This window comes from Suricata suricatta, chromosome 11 (assembly GCF_006229205.1).
Source record: "Suricata suricatta isolate VVHF042 chromosome 11, meerkat_22Aug2017_6uvM2_HiC, whole genome shotgun sequence".
Lineage (NCBI taxonomy): Eukaryota > Metazoa > Chordata > Mammalia > Carnivora > Herpestidae > Suricata > Suricata suricatta.
In genome coordinates this window covers 34,912,252-34,933,591 of record NC_043710.1, presented here as the reverse complement: position 1 = coordinate 34,933,591, position 21,340 = coordinate 34,912,252, and the positions used below count along the sequence as shown (strand labels likewise).

Genomic DNA, 21,340 nt, shown 5'->3' with positions numbered 1-21,340 from the left:
CATAGAGGTCAATCAGAAACTAGTCAATTAAAAAATTAAAAATTAAAATTGTAATCATCATTTATTTTTTAGTCACAAATTTCACTATCACTTTTTAAATTAATAATTAAAATCAAGTTCACTTATTTATAGGCAAAATAAACATATTCTATGACATGAACTTAACTATGAATGCAAGCAAAGTAATATTTAGCTAAACTAAGTCAGTTGTTTTTTTTTAATCAGATGTCAATAATGAATGTAAAGTTGTGTTCCTTCTAACAAACTTTATTTACAGTATATTTTCTGGCATTAGTATTTCAGCATTACCATAAGTTATGGAAATTAAAACAAAATTCTTAATGTCCTACACAACTGAGCTCTTTCTTCTATTCTGTGACAATGAATTATCATAAGGAGCAACTAATTTACCAGACACTAAATTAGATGCATATAAAATCCTGCTCCTTTTCAGCTAATTTTCCTTTAGGAAATATGTGCTAGTAAATAACTGTAAAGAAAAAAATCATTAAGTTACATGTATAAGTAAATACCAGCTTTTTGAAATCTAATGTTCAGTTTTAATTCATTCTTTATGCATGAGTAAGTTATAACAGTGAATACCATTCAGTTGAGGAATTGCTTTATTTTTGCTGTACTTCTCAAAGAGAAAACGGATGGAAACATATCTCTGGATCTACGGAGAATAGGAAAGAAGAGGTTTTCATCTTCCTCTCACGAATAATAAATCAACACATGGTCTATTCTAAGAATTAATCCATTTCAGTAGTTACTAAATTAGTTTCTTTGTGTTTTTATCATCTTGGTAGTCTCAAAGAAAAGGTAAAATGAAAAGCTGAATACAATATTTTCTTTATAAAAACTCTCTCTTAAATCTTGGTGTATTGAAAGTTCTGTTTTAATGTAGAAGATATTTTCTTAGATGCTGTTTCTGTTCAAAACTCACTGGTGGAGGGGCGCCTGGGTGGCTTGGTCAGTTAAGCGTCTGACTTTGGCTCAGGTCATGATCTCACTGTTATGGGTTCAAGCCCCGCATCAGGCTCTACTGACAGCTAGCTCAGAGCATGGAGCCTGCTTCAGATTCTGTGTCTCCCTCTCTCTCTGACCCTCCCCTGCTCACGCTGTCTCTCTCTCTCTCAAAAATAAATAAAAATATTTTTAAAAAATTAAAAAAACCCTCACTGGTGGATACTGAACTTGCATCAATTCACTTATAAACTAGCAATAGGGCCTCCTGGGTGGTTCAGTCAGTTGAGCACCCAACTCTTGATTTGGCTCAGGTTATTATCCCAGGGTCTTGGGACTGAGCCCCACATTAGGCTCCACACAGAGTGTGGAGTTTGTGTAAGATTCTCCCTCTCTTTCCCTCCGCCACTCTCATGTGTGAGCAAGCTGTCACTCTCTCTCTCTCAAATTAAAAAAATAATAATAAGTAAATAAAATAAAGTAACAATAAAGGGGAGGTCATTATTAGGTGTTTTAAATGACACATATTGGTTTCAATCTACTAGATGAAAATACAGAATTTAGCTTTTATGACTTTGGATGTGGTTAGATCTAATTTGGGGGGAAAATGAATGAAAAAGAATTCCTAGAATAAAATATTAAGGATGAATCTGTCTTCCAAATTTCTTCTTCTACTTCCCTTTTCAATGCTATGGATGTGGATGGCAGTATCATATAAAGGAGAGGTTGATGTGGCAGGTCAAAAGATGGGACATTATTTTAATTTGAAATTAGCAAAATCTTAATAAAGTCCCCTCTCCAGTCCCAAAACAATATTTAATTCTCATGGTGTGGGATATGCCATACACTTACTATAATTACCTATTTTATTGAGCAAAGGATTCTTCCTAATTCCTTTTGCCATATGCCCCTAGATATAGAAATAAACAGATCCCAGAAGTCATAACACCTACTACTATGAAGTTTCCAATGTGTGTTGCTATTTAAAAAATAAATGAAAGAGCATAAAATATCTTATAATGCTATATATGTACACTACTAGAAACATGTCTTAAATGATATGATAGTTGTATACTTTTATATAAAAATAAATACACAGAATCAAGCAGTAATAGCATAAAATCATATCAAACAGTGAAGACACAGACTCCAGTAAAACCGGGCTCGCAGATACCATGTTAAGTACTTTGAAGATGCAAAGTACTTCTACCTAATGTCTTTCCCGACTCCTCCACTCACCCCTCAATAAATACAAAGGAATAACTGTTCTTTGGTGCCTCTGTTTATACTACTTCTATTATAACTTGCCAGACAGTTTGTCGAATTCATTTTTTTTCAAGATTTCCAACCAGCTGCCTCCCTAACTAAAAGAAGGCATGTATTTTGTCTCTGGGCCCCCAGAGATAAGCATGTTGCCTGGTCCATGATGGAATCTTGGTAATAAGCATTTGTTAATTTTGTTTGATCAAAGTTTTGAGTGTAGAAAAACTCCACAGAATTATCTGTAGTTTGAAACAATTGTATTAGCAGCGCCATCTCTGTGCTTAAACGAACACCCCTTCTGTCTACTCTGCGTATTTGCTGACCCAGAATAACCAAGTATCATTACTGAGGCAATGAGATACTGCAGACCACTTAGGTGATGCCTTGTCATTTCAAGCTTTCCTTTACCTTAAAATTGACATTCAAAGGTCTGATCTCACCTTTGAATGAACCCTTTGTTTGAATTATAAGAACTTCCTCCTCCTTGTTTACCTAATGTTGCTGTTACAATGGCTTCTAACTAATCACTGTTTAAGCCTGGGTTTACAACAATAATAATTTGTTGTGTGTTATCTCTCCTGGGTTTGAGGTTAACTAGGATTAGCTATGCAGCTCTCCTTCAAAATTTTTATGAGTATAGCAGTAGGCTGATGACTGGAGTAATTTCAAGGGCGTCTTTATCCACACGGCTAGCAGTTGTTAGTAGACTGTCATCTGGGAGGTCATCTGGGGCTGTCCGCCAAAACTCCTACAAGTGACCTCTCTCTCTAGTTTGTTTTCTCACAACATACCTGCTGAGTTCCTAGGGCGAGCGTGCCAAGAGAACCAGAGTAAAAGGGGGATGGCCTTTGCTGACCAAGCCTTGCAAGACACACAGAGTCATTTATACAAGAATCATGAGGACACCGAGATTCAAAGGGATGGAACAGAAACCTCCCATCTCTTGATGGAAAATATTATAACGATCTCCTTGAAAGAAAAAAAGAATATGGGCTTGGCAAACTTACTGTGGTCATTTGAGGAAACAAAATTTTCTGGGAGCCCACACGGCTCAGTTGGTTGAGCAGCTGACTTCGGCTCAGGTCATGATCTCACAGTTTGTGAGTTTGAGCCTCACACTGTGCTGTCAGCACAGTCTGGAGCCTGCTTCAGATTCTGTGTCTTCCTCTCTCTCTACCCTTCCCTTGCTCATGTTTGTCTCTCCCTCTCTCCCAAAAATAAACAAAAATGTTAAAAAAATTTAAAGAAAATAAAATTTTCCCATGAATGGTGGATAGCTCTCCCAAATTGACCATATACTACTTTATGAAAAATTGAAATTCAAACTCAGGCCTTAGAGAGTCAGTTCTTACACTGAGAAGAGATGAAATATGATCTGGTGCTCCCATATGCCCAAGAAGCACGAAAAGCTAACCAGAAGAGCAGGAATGAATGAATCAAAGATTCAGAGAAGAGGAAAGATGAAAAGCGTCCATGTCTGTCTGGACAAGTGGAGAAAATACAAACATTTCTAAACAATATATTCACTTGTTCTAGTTCTTCATGACCTTCAGTTATTCTTTCTATTTTGAGTCTTGTGATACAGCTGTATCGTTTCCAGAATCCATTTTATAAAGAAGGTTTTCTGTTACTTATTGCCCAAATAGTTGCTGTTAAGGCACTTTGTAATGTATTTCAATAATGCTTGAAAGTATTTAATGAGGAAAGTCTTATGTTATTTTGAGGTTGCAATCGCATGTGATTTGTGCTTTTCACCAACAGAGAAGAAAATACTTATTATCATTTATTATGAGCATGAGGTTTTCTGCCCATATAATTCATATGATTCAGATAACCACTACCTCCTAACTCCAGAGTACTTTAAGGACAAAGATGTCCCAAAGTTGAAATAAGAGCTGATTGTTGCCACTCAGACCCTATCATTAATGTAAACATTATACCTATTTTCACAGATGTGTTGTTTTTATTTACAAACATGTTCTATTCCAAAATATTTGAGGTATAGTCTCACAGTCAATCATAAATTGTAGAAAAATACAGTTATATCCCAGCTTCATCATTAGTAAATGCTGACTGAATACCAACTGCATAGAGTGTTCAGTGTTAGGACCTGAAAACACCATAGAGAAGCAAGACATCTAACACTGCACTGTGGTTCAGATCACAGCACAGAGCTGGAGAGAAATGGACACAAATCAATATACATAATTAGAAAAGAGAGCATGTGATACATATGCACATCTGATAAGCAACCCATTTAATATTAATAAGAATTTCAAAATAACATTGAAAATGTAGCAATTCAAACAGGTTTCTAAAATGATGGAAATCAAGTGATGTGTTAGGTGACAGATAACACTTTGTAGGGAGAAAGCCAAATGGTTTTCAAATGACCAAAATGCAAACAAAGAAAGAATAAGGTGGTACCACTCTCTCCTATGGCTTCAGTAGAAGTTATAACTCTGTTCTAGCACTCACTGCTAGGCTTTGATGTTGTCTAGGTTCTGACTTAGCACAGCACTTGACGTAGTCTTTCCTAACACTGTAGACTTGGCACAAGCATCATTATCTCCTTCCTTTCCTTAGGAGGAGGAAACAACAGGAGGTAAGTCTAGAGAGGGCAAGTTTTATTTTATTTTGTTTGGTTTTTGTTTTAAGTTCATGAAATCAAATATCAAATTTAACCCAGCAAGCAATGAAAAAGATTACATATTTTAGAGGCACTTGGGTGACTCAAATAGTTAAATATCAAACTTGGGCTCAGGTCACAGGTCACGATCTCACGGTTGGTGAGATCAGTTTAAGCCCACTGGGTTCAGCTCAGAGCCTGGAGTCTTGTTCCAATTGTGAGTCACCCTCTCTCTCTGCCCCTCCCTTTCTTTTTCTCTCTCTCTCTCTCAAAAATAAACATTAATTTTTTTCTAAAAAGAAATACATATTTTAAAGAATAATGAGAAAAAAATTAAACTTTGTAGTGGCCTCGAGAGGTCATTGCACATATAGTGTTTTGAGTTAAAGGACCTTTAAAATAGAATGTTGTCAGTAAGAATATAAGAGATGGATTTAAAGCACTTTTACCAACAAACATGCAACTATATTAGTAAATAAAAATATAGAGAAAAATTATCTCATCAGAAAAAACACTTTTTAGGGGTTATTTTGTAAATCAAATTGACATTAATTTTAACTCAACTTTTATCTTAGTGGAATTAGCTAAAACTAACCACAATAATAATGATAATAATGATGATGTGATAGTAATAACAATGAGAACAACCTGATAAGAAATATCTATTAACTTCTGCCTATAATTTTGCAAACTCCCTGCCTAGGAAATAAGCAGAAATGCTTATACAATGTATGTAGTACAGAATAACTGTGAATCCCATTCTGGCTCCAAATAACTAGTTATTGTGGAAAAAGGCAAACCAACAAAATTATAAAATTTCTTCCCATCAACACAGAACTTAGTAGGAAAGTCAAGGTAAAACTTTTGAAAATCCTCTGCATGCCTACATTGACCCTCATTGGAGATAGAAAGAGTCACATGTTTTCTACATTTTAGGGAACAGCACTGAAGGAAGGCTTAGTAAGCTTTATCAGACTGGGGAAGTTAGTCCTTCATACATGGCATTTAAAGAACTTCAGGGATATTCTAAAACCCAGATTTACAGAACTGCATTCTTTTTTAGTGAATCCATCTACCCATCCCATGCAACCATTCAACTTTATCCTTAAGTTTCAGTAAAGGGGACAAAAAATAACACTCAGTTCTTAAAATATAGTTTTGGCAGAAAGTATATGGATGTTAGTCATTTCAAGGAAAATGGAAACATTTTTAAAGATAGTAGCCCAGACAAATCCATTATACTAAGTAAACAAATGAAGACTGTGATAGATAGGCAAATAAATATATACGTAAATAAAATTATGGCCTGCCCAAAGTTTTTCAACTTTGCCTGCTTACCTCTTTTACATGAACAAGACAAAAATAAATGCCATCATGTCACACTTTTAATTGTTTACCTATAAAACTACCCACTGTTTCAGCCATTTTGCAGAAAAACCCAACTTCATTCATCATGCCAAGTGCCCAGGCCTAGAAAGTGAATCATGATTGCTTTAATTCCTTTCCAAAAAATATTTCTAGCTTACTATTGTAGCTAGAAAGTGACCATGGGAGGGTGCTTTGGCCACTGAGATGCAAGGAGCTTTATACAAACTCTCTTCTCCATGGAAAAAATAATAGACATTTTCCCATCTGATCTCTTTTCTTTAGACTATAAGCTCTTTTGAGTATATGATGATGCCTGGGAGTCCTTCAATGGATATTTCAACTCTGAGGGAAAAGCCAATTGATACATAGAAGGCCAATCTCGAGGTCTTGATATTAGTATCTTCCATGAAGGACCTGGATGACCCTACTGCAGTCTACCTGTTATATAAATATATAGGTATCTTTAGTGTAGTAAGGTTTCAATGACTTTATTCTAACATATTCACACAGAAATTAGATAACATAATACAACCAAAGGTAAATGGGAAGAAAAGAATAATAGGGAGAGAAGGAAGGAAGGAAGGAAAGGAGAGAGGGAGGGAGGAAGAAGGGAGAGAAGACTGTATGCAAAAGACAAGGAAGCCAGTTGGAAGAAAATTCCCTTGGAAAAGAAGTAACTCTCTCCAGAAAAATTTAACCCTGCAAAAATATAAATAAATAAAATTGTAAGATAAACAAAACAACAATGTATAAAGAATAAAAATTCAATTTGCAAACCTTCTTCATTTTCTACAATTTCCTGTTGCTCAAACAATTGCTAAACTTTGAAATGATCATAGGCTGAGGATTAAAATGGAAATGATAACAGTGAGAGGAGCCAGGTTATACTCAACAGGTATTTGTTCAGCCATAGTATCTAAAATCTTGCAAATAGAATTTGAGTGTGCTCAACCAAGGAGGATGGAATTGAATTTTGATTCAGACAGAACATATTTATACAGGTATCCTAACAAGATGATCTGCATGCAACATTTTAAAATGGTAGATAACTGCTGGCCTAGCTAATGCAAACCTAGTTCTAATTTTGTACTATAAATACTGTAGGACAGACATCTGTTCATATAATGTAGAAGAAGCTATTTAAATAATTTGGGAGGTGGAAGCATTTTGGGTCCATCATGTGCTTATCTACCCTCTAAAAATGATAAAAAGAAAAAAGAAAAACAGAAAAGGAAAAGGAAAGAAAGAGAAGACTTATCTCTCATTCTGACCTAGAGACACATTAGTCTGCCAGAATCTTAAAGAGTTTCACGCTGTTTTACTATGTGATAGAAGCTGTGGGAAGATAGACAACTAGAATAGGCTCCCCATTCTCAATTAGGCTGGAAGGAGGAACTCAGGATCGCAAGCAGAGATGGCTACAATTTTCTACCATAAAGTAAAATGGGTGCTCATCCGAGTCAGCAAAAGAATCAGATTACTGCGATTGGTTTACCCAAAAACTCAAGGTTTAGTTTGTTGAATAAGTTATCCCAAAAGATACAATCAATAGGTAAATTAATAAGACTATCTGACTAACCATATACTTAAGCTGGCATAGCAGAAAGCTTGGTTCTTCATTTATCCATCACATCCAGACCACCTGTCTGAGGGGAGGCTTTGTGCCCTTAAGAGGGGCCTTGCATATCACATGTGCATAGTGTGACTCCTTCTAGCCTTCATCGACAGAAACTGCAGACTAAATTTTCCTATTCTGAAGAGAGACTATAATACGTATCTATAGGGTTATAGATTCTAATACATATAGCCACTGGTTAGTGGCTCCAATTTTATATTAAGTCCAAAGAACATAGAATACTAGTATAGACAACTGGTCCCTGAGGGAAGTTATAAGGAAACAGATCAATAAAGTTCACAAGTCCATCTGATTTGGACTTTGGAACTGAAAAAAATATATATCTATGTACACTCATATAATACATATAATATACTATATATGTGCATATATATAATCTCTCCATTTTCTGAATAAATGCTATCTTCATTAGGTTTTATTTTTAAAATTCATTTTGAAGTATAGTGTACATACAGGAAAGTAAACATATTGTACGTACCTAATCTGATCAATTTTAACAATCAGGACATCATAAAAATCACTGCGTTAGCAGAGTCTCAGAAGCCCCCTTTGTGCTTTCCTCCAATTACTTCTCCTTTCCTGTCATTCCACTTTTTCACTTAGAACAGCATCAGTTAGTTTTGCCTATTTTTGTGCTTTTTATAAATGGAAACATCAGAACATGCGTTCTTTCGAGTCTGTCTCCTAGAACAAATAATACTAAGGTTTGTCTTCTTTTACTGAATATTGGGTTGGTGAGGCTCACCCAGAAGGCTGTATTATTGCAAAGTGTTAACTCTTGTTGAAGGACAGTATTCCCTTGTATGAAGATGCCACTTACACATTCTACAGTAGATGAGCATTTGAGTAGTTTCCAGATCGGGGCTGTTATAAATAGGGTTGCAATGAACATTCTTGTGCTTTGTTTCTGGTGACATTTCCAGGAGTAGAATTGCTGGATCATAAGACATAAATATGTTCTGTTTTAGCAGATAATGCCAAACTGTTTAAATTGGTTGCGCTGATTCAAACTTCCATTAGCCGTCATGAAAAGTTGGACCTCTCCACGTGCTTTCCTACTGCATTATGTGTCAGAGCAAAGCTTTTTATTTTAGTCACCTTGTATGGTGTATTGGGTTACCAGTTTATTTTAATTTGCATTTCCCTGGTAATTAATGAAATTGCCTTTTCATACAATTATCATTAATGCAACTCTTTTGCAAAGTGTCTTTTCAAATGCTTTAAATCAACTTGTAAAATTATATTTCCTTTTCATACATCTCGTGGATGTAAACAAGACCACCACTTGATACAAAAGTACCCTTCCTCATCAGGAGGATAGGCCATTCGAACCTCTGGTGTCTGTCAGCCTCCTTCTCCTCCCAGCTAAGGACTTACTCAAACAGCTCAGGAATAAAGTAGCCAGCTGGCAGGGATATAATCTAAACAGAGTCTCAATGACATGGACTCTCTCTCTCCAGGCTGACTTTGGTACTGTCATTGCTTCAAGTCTAACTGGCTCCCAAAGAATGACTAATCTAGAACATGAGTAAGGCTGTCTAAAACATTGTACTTCTCCATTCCATTGCAAAGGCTTGGTGCTACCCTGGGCTCTATCTAGGAAATAACAGATAGAATTCACCTCTTTCATCACCACCAGTAACAATCTGGCCATCTCTGGATTTTCTCCCTCTTCTCTGTAACCCCATGGAATCTTTTATCTTAAGGGAATGGAGCGTTGGCAGTGGTGGAAAACTTACCTTCCCACATCTATTTCTCCAAAACCTCTCTCTTCCCTAGGATTCCCTAAGACTTCAGGACTGTAAAACCCAGAAAAATGCCTGTATCTTCTCTCTGCCAAGTCTTATCAATGACTTGAAGCAGTAGACATGGTATTGACAAATTCTTGATTGATGGAAAGGAATAATCCTATAAATATCAGGGCAAGTGATGTATTTCAAATGTGTAATGTATTCCTCCTAGCCCTCTCCATGTTTTTTAAAATACATTTTAACTGACTGAACTTGACCATCTTATTTAACCTCTCTAAGCCTAATTTTCCTCATCTAATAAAGAGAAGGCTCACAACAGCAATGTCCCAGAATCGCTGTACTTAATGGCATGTCCACAAGTGACTCAGCAGGGCATCTAACTCCTTTTAAATATTGTTCAGTAAAGGTTAGCTATGTATAAGCCATGTACTGTTATTCAATTAATTATAAAAGACAGCAGAGAAGGCAGAAAAATCTCTGAACTTTCCCTGTTGTGCTACTCAAACTCAAACTGCTACGCTAGTTATACTTGGAGAGGTTTCTATGGACATGTCACCTGTAATTTCAGAAAATATCCTAACAATAACTCAAGTTCTGAGAGACCCTCAAACGTGGGGCTCTGGAAGTCAGCTAGGAAACCTAAGGAACCAGCTAAAGTGACAGGCTTCCCAAGGAAAAAGAGCCAGGTTAATGCTTGCTGCCAGCAATCTTTGCTCCCGCATATCAAAATTCAGTGGAAGTCACTGATGAGACAGACTCTCAGGGCCTCCTACAGCTTCCTAATATTGTAAGTGCCCCTCTGTCCTGTCATGTCGCAGGCCGGCGATAAAAGCTTTCCCTTGTGCTCTTTCTCAGCAAAGCTCTACGGTCTTTGAATTTCAGATGTAAAAGGAGCCCAGTGCAACAGGGCATTACAGTGGCTTGAGGACCCAAACGGTTTTTGAATTCCTGCTGAGAGTTCACGAATTGTAAAATCTGAGTGCAAAGGAGGGCCAAGATTTCAAATGTCTCTTTTGTTGTTCCTGCTTATAACTTATAACCATAATCTTAATGCTGCATTGCATGTGTGCACATGTGAGGACATGTGTGGGGGTGACTCTCACTTGTGGTACGTATTCATGTACCTGCTGTGATGGCTAAACATTTAAGGTAGAAAGTTCCACAACTTCTGGGCTTAGAAAGCCCTTAAAAAACACCTCTTCAAACTCCATAAAGAAGGGGGGGACTGTACAATAGTAGTGCTAAATGCAAAACAAGGATTCAAATCTTAGGACAAATATGTTCTCATATTTGAGAGGCAGAAAATCCATGGCTGTTGTTGGGACTTGCTTTTCTGCTCTTTCTTCTGCACCTTGCTCGCTCTCACCATGACATCACCCCCATCACACACACACACACACACACACACCCCAGATAAACCTCATTTCCCATAGAGGCATCAACAGTTTTGCTTCTGAAGTTTATTTTTTCTAAATGTTGTCATCTCTGAGTTGACTGTTCTGCAAAATCGTATCTCTAGATCATTTTCTCACATTAATTGAGAACCTACAATAGGCCAGGTATTGGATTGAGCTCCAGTACACTTTGTAGAATAAATCCTACTAAAAAAGGTTATTCCAGTCTGTTAGAAGAAAACATTGTCTTCCTGGAAATTCCATACAATGTAAACTGAACATTTATTATAGCCTACATTATCTTCTATATTGCACTATAATTATTTAAATTTATTTAACTTGTTTTATTATGTTTTTATTTATTATTGAGACAGAGAGAAACAGAGCATGTGTGGGGGAGGGACAGAGAGAGAGAGGAAGACATAGAATCTGAAGCAGGCTTTAGGCTCTGAGCTGTCAGCACAAAGCCCGACATGGGGCTCGAACTCACAAGCTGCAAGATCATGGCCTGAGATGAAGTTGGACACTGAACTGACAGAGCCACCCAGGCGTCCCTCATTTCTCATATAATGAACTATTTATCATAGGCCTACTATTTTCATGGCTCCATATCAGACAACTGAGATACAAAGATGGATTCTAAAGGGATAGTTTTTTATTAGCCAAAATCAATATGCAAATAAATAATTATAATATTTGGGGAAAAAAATCAAGAAATAACAACTTAGAAAGTTGTTAATTCTATTTGACAGGGAAATGTTTTTGAAGGAGATGTGTTTGGTGGGTATGTATTCTTGTGTATAAAGGTACAAAGTCAGGAAGAAAGCCTGACATGACAAGAAACTAAGATATGTGTTACTGAAGTAGAAATGAGGTGGGGGGAGGTGCTGTTTTGTTGCTGTTCTAGGAGATGTGGTTAAAGATATTAGCAGTGACCATGATTTGGAAAGTCTTGTATTCACACTAGAATAATTTTAGATTCTAAGTTATGGGAAATTATAATAGGATGTCCAACAGTCTTACTGACATGGCTTAAAATGTAGTGATGGAAAGAACAGGCTCACAATCCACATTGCCAGGATTCAGAACCCAGCTTTCCATAAGCAAGCTGTGAGACTTTGGTCGGTTTATGGAAATTTTCTGTGCATCAGTTCTCACATTCCTAAATGGTAATAAAAATATAATCTATATCTCCTATATGAGAGTTGTGAGAATTTAATTAGGTAATAAGTGCAAATCATTTAGAGTAGTGTCTGTCTTATAGAAAATCCCAAACAAGTGTTGGCTCTCACCCTTACTGGTTTTCTAGATATAGCAACATCCTGAATGTGAGAAGATCAAGTGTAGAGTCAGTAAGTCAATGAACTATAAGAATTCAATGATGAATTTTTCACAAAATTTATTATACATTCTTAAGAGCACTGAAATCTAAAACAAATACGTGCAAATTGCAAGGATCTACATAAAGCAGATATGAGGACAGACTCTTAAGAGAATCTTCCATATTCTATACCTTTTCCACAAGTTTCAGTCGGATGTTGAGTAAGTCCTTCTTTTGAAAAATTGTGGTCACTCAAATTCTAAAAAAACAGCTAGTTTTGACTTTTTGTGTGTTCTTCCAAAGAAAACCATTATACTTTCTAACTGTTGAGTGTTTACTTAGGGTGCCAAGACTTGCCCTTTAATAAAAAGTAGAGTAGGCAAAGGTATGGCTCCCTAAAGAAGTTCATACCCTTCTCCAGAACTGATGATTATGTTATGGTACATAAGGTAAGGGCGGATTAAAGCTACAGATGAAATTAAAGGTGATGATCAGTGGATTTAAAGATGAATAGATTGTTCTGAATTATCCAGGTTGGCCCAATGCAATCACAAAGGTACTTAAAGTGCAGGAATCAGGGTTAGGGGGAGATGTGAGCACAGAAGAAAGATACTGAGAGATATGATGTTACTGGCTCTGAAGATGGAAGAAGTGGACCTTCAGAAACAGGAAAAGGCCAGGAAATGGAACCGCACATAAAACCTCCAAAAATAATACAGCTTTATAAAACCTGATTTCAGCCCCTTAAAATTTGTGTTGGATTTCTTTTCTTTTTTTTCTTTATATTTTTAATGTTTATTTATTTTTGAGAGACAGAGGCAGAAATAGAGCATGAAAAGGAGAGGGGTAAAGAGAGAGGGAGACACAGAATCTGAAGCAGGCTCCAGGCTCTGGGCTGTCAGCACAGAGCTTGATGCGGGGCTCGAACCCACGAACCGTGAGATCATGACCTGAGGCAGAGTTGGACATTTAACTGATTGAGCCACCCAGGCACCCCCTGTGTTGGATTTCTGACCTGCAGAATAATTAGATAGTAATCTGTGTTGTGTAAGCCACTACCTTTGTGATAATTTGTTACAGCAACAATTGAATACCAATAAAGAAGGTAATAATATACATATTACATATATAATTTTAATATGATTTATTATATAATATAATTATAATACATAAAATGTGTATTATATAACTATATAGTATATAGAACTACTTATAATGTAACATATATTATATATTAAAATAATTATATATTATTTTACACAATGTATACTATTATATAATTATGTATTAATATAATTATTATGTGGAGAACATAATATGTATTAATAATATACAAATATATAATGTGTTATAATATATTATATGTTATCTATATCATAAATATGTATAATAAAGAATAATGTATATTCTTATAAGCAATATCCCCAAAATGGTTTTATTTCTTTTTAAAAATGTTTCACTGAAAGATATTTTCATGTTTAGTTTGGAAGAAATAATTTAGTTAACACTTAGTCCTCAAAAATAAACTAGTGATGTAGATGACCTCATTTTACAGATTGAAAAATGAAGGCACTGTGAATTTAAATAATTGCCTTAGGTCATAGAGTTAATATACGTAAACACCAGGAATCAAACTGGGGGAAGTCACTTGAGAGCACAAACTGTTTTTGTTTTTGCTTTTTTGACTTAAAGTATGAAAGAAATTGTTTATAATAAATAAATACAATGGTAAAATATTTAAATTCTAGGACATAACTGAGAAGGGACTCCACCAGTCAAGTTAATTAACACACCCATCACCTCATATAATCACTCTCTTTTTTGTAGGGTAGGGACGTGAAAATGCTTAAAATCTATTATCATAGCAATTTTAAATCACCTACTACAGTGTTATCAGTTACAGTCACCCATAGGATACATTAGCTCCTCAGATACTATTGCTTTTGTAACAGAAGGTCGGTACCCTTTAACAAACTCTAACCTTCCTCCCTCACTCCTCCCCCACTCCCAGCACCTGACTGATTTGTGATTTTATTTCCCTAGGACATGAGAATGCTGGGTTATATAGGAGTCCTATTCTTAATCTTTTGGGAATTCTTCATCCTCTTTTCCATAATGGTTGAACCAATTTACATTCCCAACCACTCCCCTTCCTCCACATCCTTGCCAGCACATTGTCTCTTTTCTCCATGACAGGCATTCTAACAGGTGTGAGGAGGTATCTCACTGTGGTTTGATGTTGATCTTCTTGGTGATTAGCAATGTTGAGGATCTTTTCATACGCCTAGTGGCCACTTATGTGTCTTTAGGAAAAAGTGTATTTAAGTATCTGCCTGTTTTTGTTTTGTCTCACTATTTCTTTCATAATTTCCTGGAAGATAGACCTTGACAGCATATAAGTGAGATTTAAATAACAGTACAGCTGGATTGTTCCTGAATATTGAAAGACCATACAGTTAACTGACTTTAAATAACTATATGATTAAAGTTTATAAAAGAATAATGCAAGTATGGATATTTTGCATATCTTAAATTCAATATATTCTTATGAATCAATAGTGCTTTTAGTTTATTATTCATTACTAATTATATTGGTTTTTTTCTGGCATAGAATCTAGTGATTGATCACAAGTGCCCTCCTTAATACCAAACTCATTTAATCTGTCCTCCCACCCACCTCCCATCTGGTAACCCTCAGTTTGTTCAGAGTAGTTAAGAGTCTATTTTCTGGTTTTCATCTTTTCCTCCACTATGTTCATCTGTTTTGTTTCTTAAATTCCACATATTAGTGAAATCATATGGCATTTGTCTTTCTCCGACTGACTTATTTTGTTTAGCATAATACTCTCTAGCTCCATGCATGTTATTGCAAATGACAAGGTTTCATTCTTTTTGGTGTCTAACTAATATTCCATTTTATTTATTTATTTATTTATTTATTTATTTATTTACACTTTCTCTTTAACCATTCATCAGTCAATGGACATTTGGGCTCTTTCCATAATTTGGTTACTGTTGATAATGCTGCTACAAACATTCAGGTGCATGTATCCCTTTGAATCAATATATTTGTATCCTTTAAGTAAATACCTAGTAATGCAATTGCTGGGTCATAGGGTAATAGTATTATTTTTAACTTTTTTTTTCAAATTTTAATTTAAATTAGTTAGTTAACATATAGTGTAATACTGATTTCAGGAGTAGAATTTAGTGATTCATCTCTTGCATATAACACTGGTGCTCATCATAACAAGTGCCCCCCCTAATCTCTATCCCCCATTTACCCCATCCCCCACCAAGCTCCCTCCATCAATCCTCAGTTTGTTCTCTCTCATTAAGAGTCTCCTACAGTTTGCTTCCCTCTCTTTTTTCTTCCTTCCTATAAGTTAATTTGTTTTGTTTCTTAAAATCCACATATGAATGAAATCATATGACCTTTGTCTTTCCCTGACTGATTTATTTCACTTACACAGGCTAACTGAACCCATGTCATTACAAATGGCAAGATTTAATTCTTTTAATGGCTGAATATTATATATATACAATTTTATTTGATATATGCATGTGTGTGTGTGTGTGTGTGTGTGTGTGTGTGTGTGTGTGTATAAGCTTCTTTATCCATTCATCAGTCAATGGACATTTGGACTTTTTTCATAGTTTTGCTATTGCTGACAATACTGCTATAAATATTGGGAGACACGTGCCACTTCAAGTTTTTATTTTTGTATCCTTTGAGTAAATACCTATTAGTTCATTTGCTGGGTCATAGGGTAGCTCTATTTTTTGAGGCACCTCCATATTGCTTTCCAGAGTGGCTGCACCAGTTTGCATTCCCACCAACAGTGTAAAATGGTTCACCTTTCTCTGCATCCTCACTAAAACCCATTGTTTCCTGTGTTAATTTTAGCCATTCTGACAGGTGTGAAGTGGTATTTCATTGTAGTTTTTATTTGTATTTCCTTGATGATTAGCAAGGTTGAAAATCTTTGCCTACTTTTAATTATCTATTTGCTTGCTATTGATTTAATCCCTTATCAGATGTGTAGTTTGCAAATATTTTCTCCCATTGCATAGATTGTCTTTTCAATATGTTAAATGGTTTAATTTGCTGCTCAGAAGCTTTTTAGTTTAATATAGTCTCACCTGTTAAGTTTTCTCTCATTGCCTTTGCTTTGGGGTCAAATAAAAAAAATCATTGCTAAGACTGATGTCAAGAAGCTTACCTCCTATGTTTCCTTCTAGTTTTACGGTTTCAGTCTATGCGCAAGTCTTTACTTCATTTTGAGTTTACTGTTGTGTATGGTATATATGGGCCTAATTTCATTCTTTGCTTATGTATACTCAGTTTTTCCAACACCATTTATTGAAGTGACTATCATTTTCTCATTGGATTAAGGATTCCCATTGTATTCCTCATTGTAGTAAGGATTCTCATTCTTACCACTTCTATTCAACATAGTACTGAAAGTCCTAGCCAGAAAAATTAAGAAAAAGAAATAAAAGATATCCAAATTGGAAAAGAAGAAGTAAAACTCTTTGTTTGAAGATGACATATTATCTATAGAAAGACTCAAAGACTCCACCAAAAAACTGTTAAAATTAATAAATTCAAATAAAGTTGTAGGATAAAAAATCAATATACAAAATAAGTTGTATTTCCACTCACTAATGCTGAACTATCCAAAGGAGAAGTTAAGGAAATAGGGGCGCCTGGGTGGCTCAGTCAGTTGGGCATCCGACTTTGGCTCAGGTCATGATATCATGGTTTATGGGTTCGAGCCCCACATCGGGCTCTGTGCTGACAGCTCAGAGCCTGATTTGGATTCTGTGTCTCCCTCTCTTTCTGCCCCTCCCCTGCTCATGCTCTGTCTCTCTCTCTCAAAAATAAATAAACATTTTTAAAAATCATATTTACAATAGGATAAAAAACAGTCAAATGCTCAAGAATAAATTTAACCAAGGAGGGGAAAGATCTGTACAGTTAAACCTATAAGACATTGATGAAAAAAACTGAAGATATCACCAATAAATGGAAACATATATCTTATTCACAGATCAGAGGATTTACTATTGTTAAAATTTACATACTACCAAAGTGATGAACTGAATCAGTGCAATCCTTATCAGAAATCCAATAGCATTTTCCACAGAAATAGTAAAAACAATTCCAAAATGCATATGGACTACAAAAGACCCTGAACAGCCAAAGTGATTGTAATAAAAGAACAAAAGAACAAAAGAACAAAGCTGGAAACATTGCACTTCAATCCATATGATTTCAATCCGTATTATAAAACTATAATAATCACAGCAATATGGTATTAGCATAAAAACAGACACATAGATCAGTGGAACAGAATATCACTCAGAAGTAATCTTACACAAATATGGTCAATTAATGTTCAACAAAGTCACCAAGAACACATCATTTGAGAGCACATGTTCTTCTTTACGAGACAATCCTACTTTTCACTATATTTCAAGGGTTGAGTTCATGGCATGTAAAGTGTAAAAAGCTTTCTAGGTATTTCTGACATTCACTCTTAATTGTGAAGCATTACTTTAATTGCAGAACTTAGTTTGCTGCTTTTTGGGAAGACTTGTACTCACAATTATCCACTTTTCCTCCTTGATACAAAAAAGGATAAATATGAATAAAAAGCCCAGTGAAATAAGAAGCTCACATTAAAGAGCCTTCCTTGCTTGGAATGAAAAATTAAACTAGATACTGCTAGACTATGTTCTGCACAGCACAATGAGATGATTCTTATGAAACAGTAGTTTGTATCTCACTTTTTAATCCTGAGCAATAATACTGTATAGGATAGTCAGTAAAATGTGACACTGTAGTTTTGACTTCTAAATGTGCCAAAGTTTATACATGTATAGCATGAAAACACTCCAAACACTTAGTGGCAACTGTCCAATGCATTTTTAAAGTAATTTTCATATGATTTTTTTATCACGTTTTCCAAAAGAACTCTAAGGTGGGGAATTATATTATTTTCCTTATTTGATCAAAAAAGAATATGAGTATCAGAAGGTGCTAAGACAAGTAAGGTCACTTTGGGATCAAAATCACATGTCTTCTGGAGGCCGGTCTTGTCTTAACTGATGCCTTTGCTGAAAAATTCTTATTCTCAGATTTGTGAAACTCAGGGTTACAGTATTCAGCTCAACAAATCATTTCTCTTGCATATGATTATAAATAATGAGGTCATCTCAATTAAGGTAGATGCTACATAAACAAGCATCTGGTAGTCCTCAACCAAGATTTACCAAACTATGTAAGGAAAATGGGCCTCGGGCACAGCAAAAGCAAATGCATTCTCATGAAGCCAGTCACCTGAATAAATTGGGACTAAGAAAGCATAAACAGCTGCTTACCTTGAGTGCAGTGAGATCAAATGAGCAGAACAGATGATGTGTTAATAAGTCTTTGCTGTCTGTGGAAGAGAGAAGTGCACATGAAAACGATGACTTGGTTAAAATGCTCTCCCATACCCCTATTATGAGATGAGTGCACAATCTTCGTATTGAATCACATTTCTTCGTATTTCTATTATTCTCTGGTGTCCTGAATTGGTGATGTAGCCCTCACTCAGTTTTCAGACAATGCGAAGTAAAGCATGCTCTCTAACGAAGAACTCTCATTCCACTTACACTTTTCTGTCCCGTGCACATGGATTTGGTACTTAAGACTAATATGTTTTCCTTCTGGGACTTCTACTCATGACATGATAATGGAAAATGTACTTCAAAAGCGTGTCTTAAAAGCCAAAATAATTATACTTAAAATCTTTGTGTCAATTACTCATATTCAGTCCAACAACAAGGCCTACTTAATTCTGCCTCCTAAATGATATTTCAAATATATCCAGACACCCTCCATATATGTTGTTATTTTCTGAGTCTAGGCCATCATATCCCCTAACTGACCAATACACTGTTACTATATGGTTCCACTCATCTCTGCTATGTATTTTTTTAAATCCGTTTCTACAAAACTGCAAGTGTAATCTTTTTTTTAATTTTTTAAACTTTATGTATTTATTTTGAGAGGAATAAAGAGAGAGAGAAGACAGAGTGAGTGCACGGGCAGGAGAAGGAAAGAAAGTGAGAGAGAGAGAGAGAGAGAGAGAGAGAGAGAGAGAGAGAGAGAGAATACCAAGCAGGCTCTGTGATGTCAATGTAGAGCCCGAAGTGGGTCTGGTACAAGCATCTGGTAGTCCTCAACCAAGAACAGTGAGATCATGACCTGAGCCAAAATCAAGAGTTGACACTTAACTGACTGCGCCATCCAAGTGTCCCCCCCTACCAGAATACCGCTTTTAAAAGTTATACTGAAACCTTCAGTGTCTTTCCATTGCATATCAAAAACATTTCAAAGTTATCTTGGCCTATATGTGAAATGACTCTCTAAACAACCTTTTCTTCTAAATTAGGGCAATGTAAAACTTAGAAAGAACAATATTAATAATTATACCATAAAACAGATATAAAGTAGTACTCTTCCTGACAATCTGGGTCATATAGTCACTCTACCTACAAAAGTCTGCATCACCTAAATCCTAAAACCTGGTGGACACTTTCCAGTTCTTCAAACAGAAAACAATTGTCTCAAGTTATTTTCTATTCCTGGCATTTTCCCCTCTTTTTTCCCACATGCATTAAACGTCATAGCTTTCGTTTCCTTCCACTCAAAATCATGATCTTAGATATGCCTCTTTAAAGAATGACTCATATGTAATTAACATGTATTTTTCTCTCCTTTAACATAATATATTGTAAGCAGTTGAGATAGGGACTCTATCTTGTATCCCCAGGACCTAAGCCGTACATCTGGCACATAGTGCACTTGCAGCAAACATCAGATAATGAATGAGGAGTGCTAAGTGTTGATTGGATCCCTGGGGAAGGAATGACTAACACAGTAAGGATAATTATGAAATACTGCTCCTCTAGGATAGAATTTAAAGGTGAGTCAGGCCTTATCCTAATAACACATTACTCTAACCCTTAAGCAAACTGAGCACACAAAATGGAGTGGTGTGGCTCACCTAGCCATATGGTAACATCCCATTTGGATGACTCTTGATTTTTTTTTAATTTTATTTTTTTTACTTTATAAAGTTTCATATTTTTTAACATATGCAATTATTTTCCACCATTTACAATACAGTAGTTACAATGACACTCCAAACAGAAAAGCAAAGTAAAAAATCAAAACACCAACTTCTGTTTCATGTAATTAGACTTATACAGAAATTAGAAGGTTAAGTAACAACTAGTTAATCACCTAATTTCACAGCTATCTGAAGTGGCGATCGTTATATAGAAGCTTATCTATGATACATTCAAGATACATGATACAATTTATTACTTGTTCATAAGCTACAACACAGCCTGCTTAATACCTTTCCTTAAATTCCACCTCTATACTACAATATGCTTGAGGTCCATGCAAAAAAGTAGCTACCTTTGATGTAGGAAATGGATGATTAAGTCTTTAGTGTTGTAAAAGCAACTTCATTTAAACATAACCACCCCCACCACCAAAAAAAGAAGAGGAAAAAAAAAAAAGTAAAGAAAATAATAAGGGAAAAACCCTCGGCCTTTTGGCTAAGATCAAGTGTAGTATCTGTTCTTATCAGACTCTTGATTTTTAATTAATAACCACACTTAGACTAAACACATCTTAACAGAGATATTATTTTAAGGGGCAAAGAAGAATAAGAACTGTAAATTTAATTTTTAAATAAAGATGGAACACAATAGGAATACAATATCTCATATATCTCTCAAATTATAATTGTCCCATTGAACCCTAGATAGCTATTAACTCATATCTGTATAATTGCAATTAACTATTGTTTTATTTTCCCTTTAAATCTATTCTTTATATCACTTACAAATTAATATTGAATATGGGATCTCTTTCCCCAATCCTCCAGAATTAATTAGTTGTGTCTTACAGTGCCATATTTTTTTTACTATAAAAAATGTTCATTT

General features: G+C 35.4%; 1 pseudogene; it reads left to right on the top strand.

Moving 5' to 3' along the window:
• The first annotated feature begins 20,930 nt into the window (after positions 1-20,930).
• On the top strand, positions 20,931-21,044 carry LOC115272948 (annotated as a pseudogene).
• The last annotated feature ends 296 nt before the right edge of the window (positions 21,045-21,340 follow it).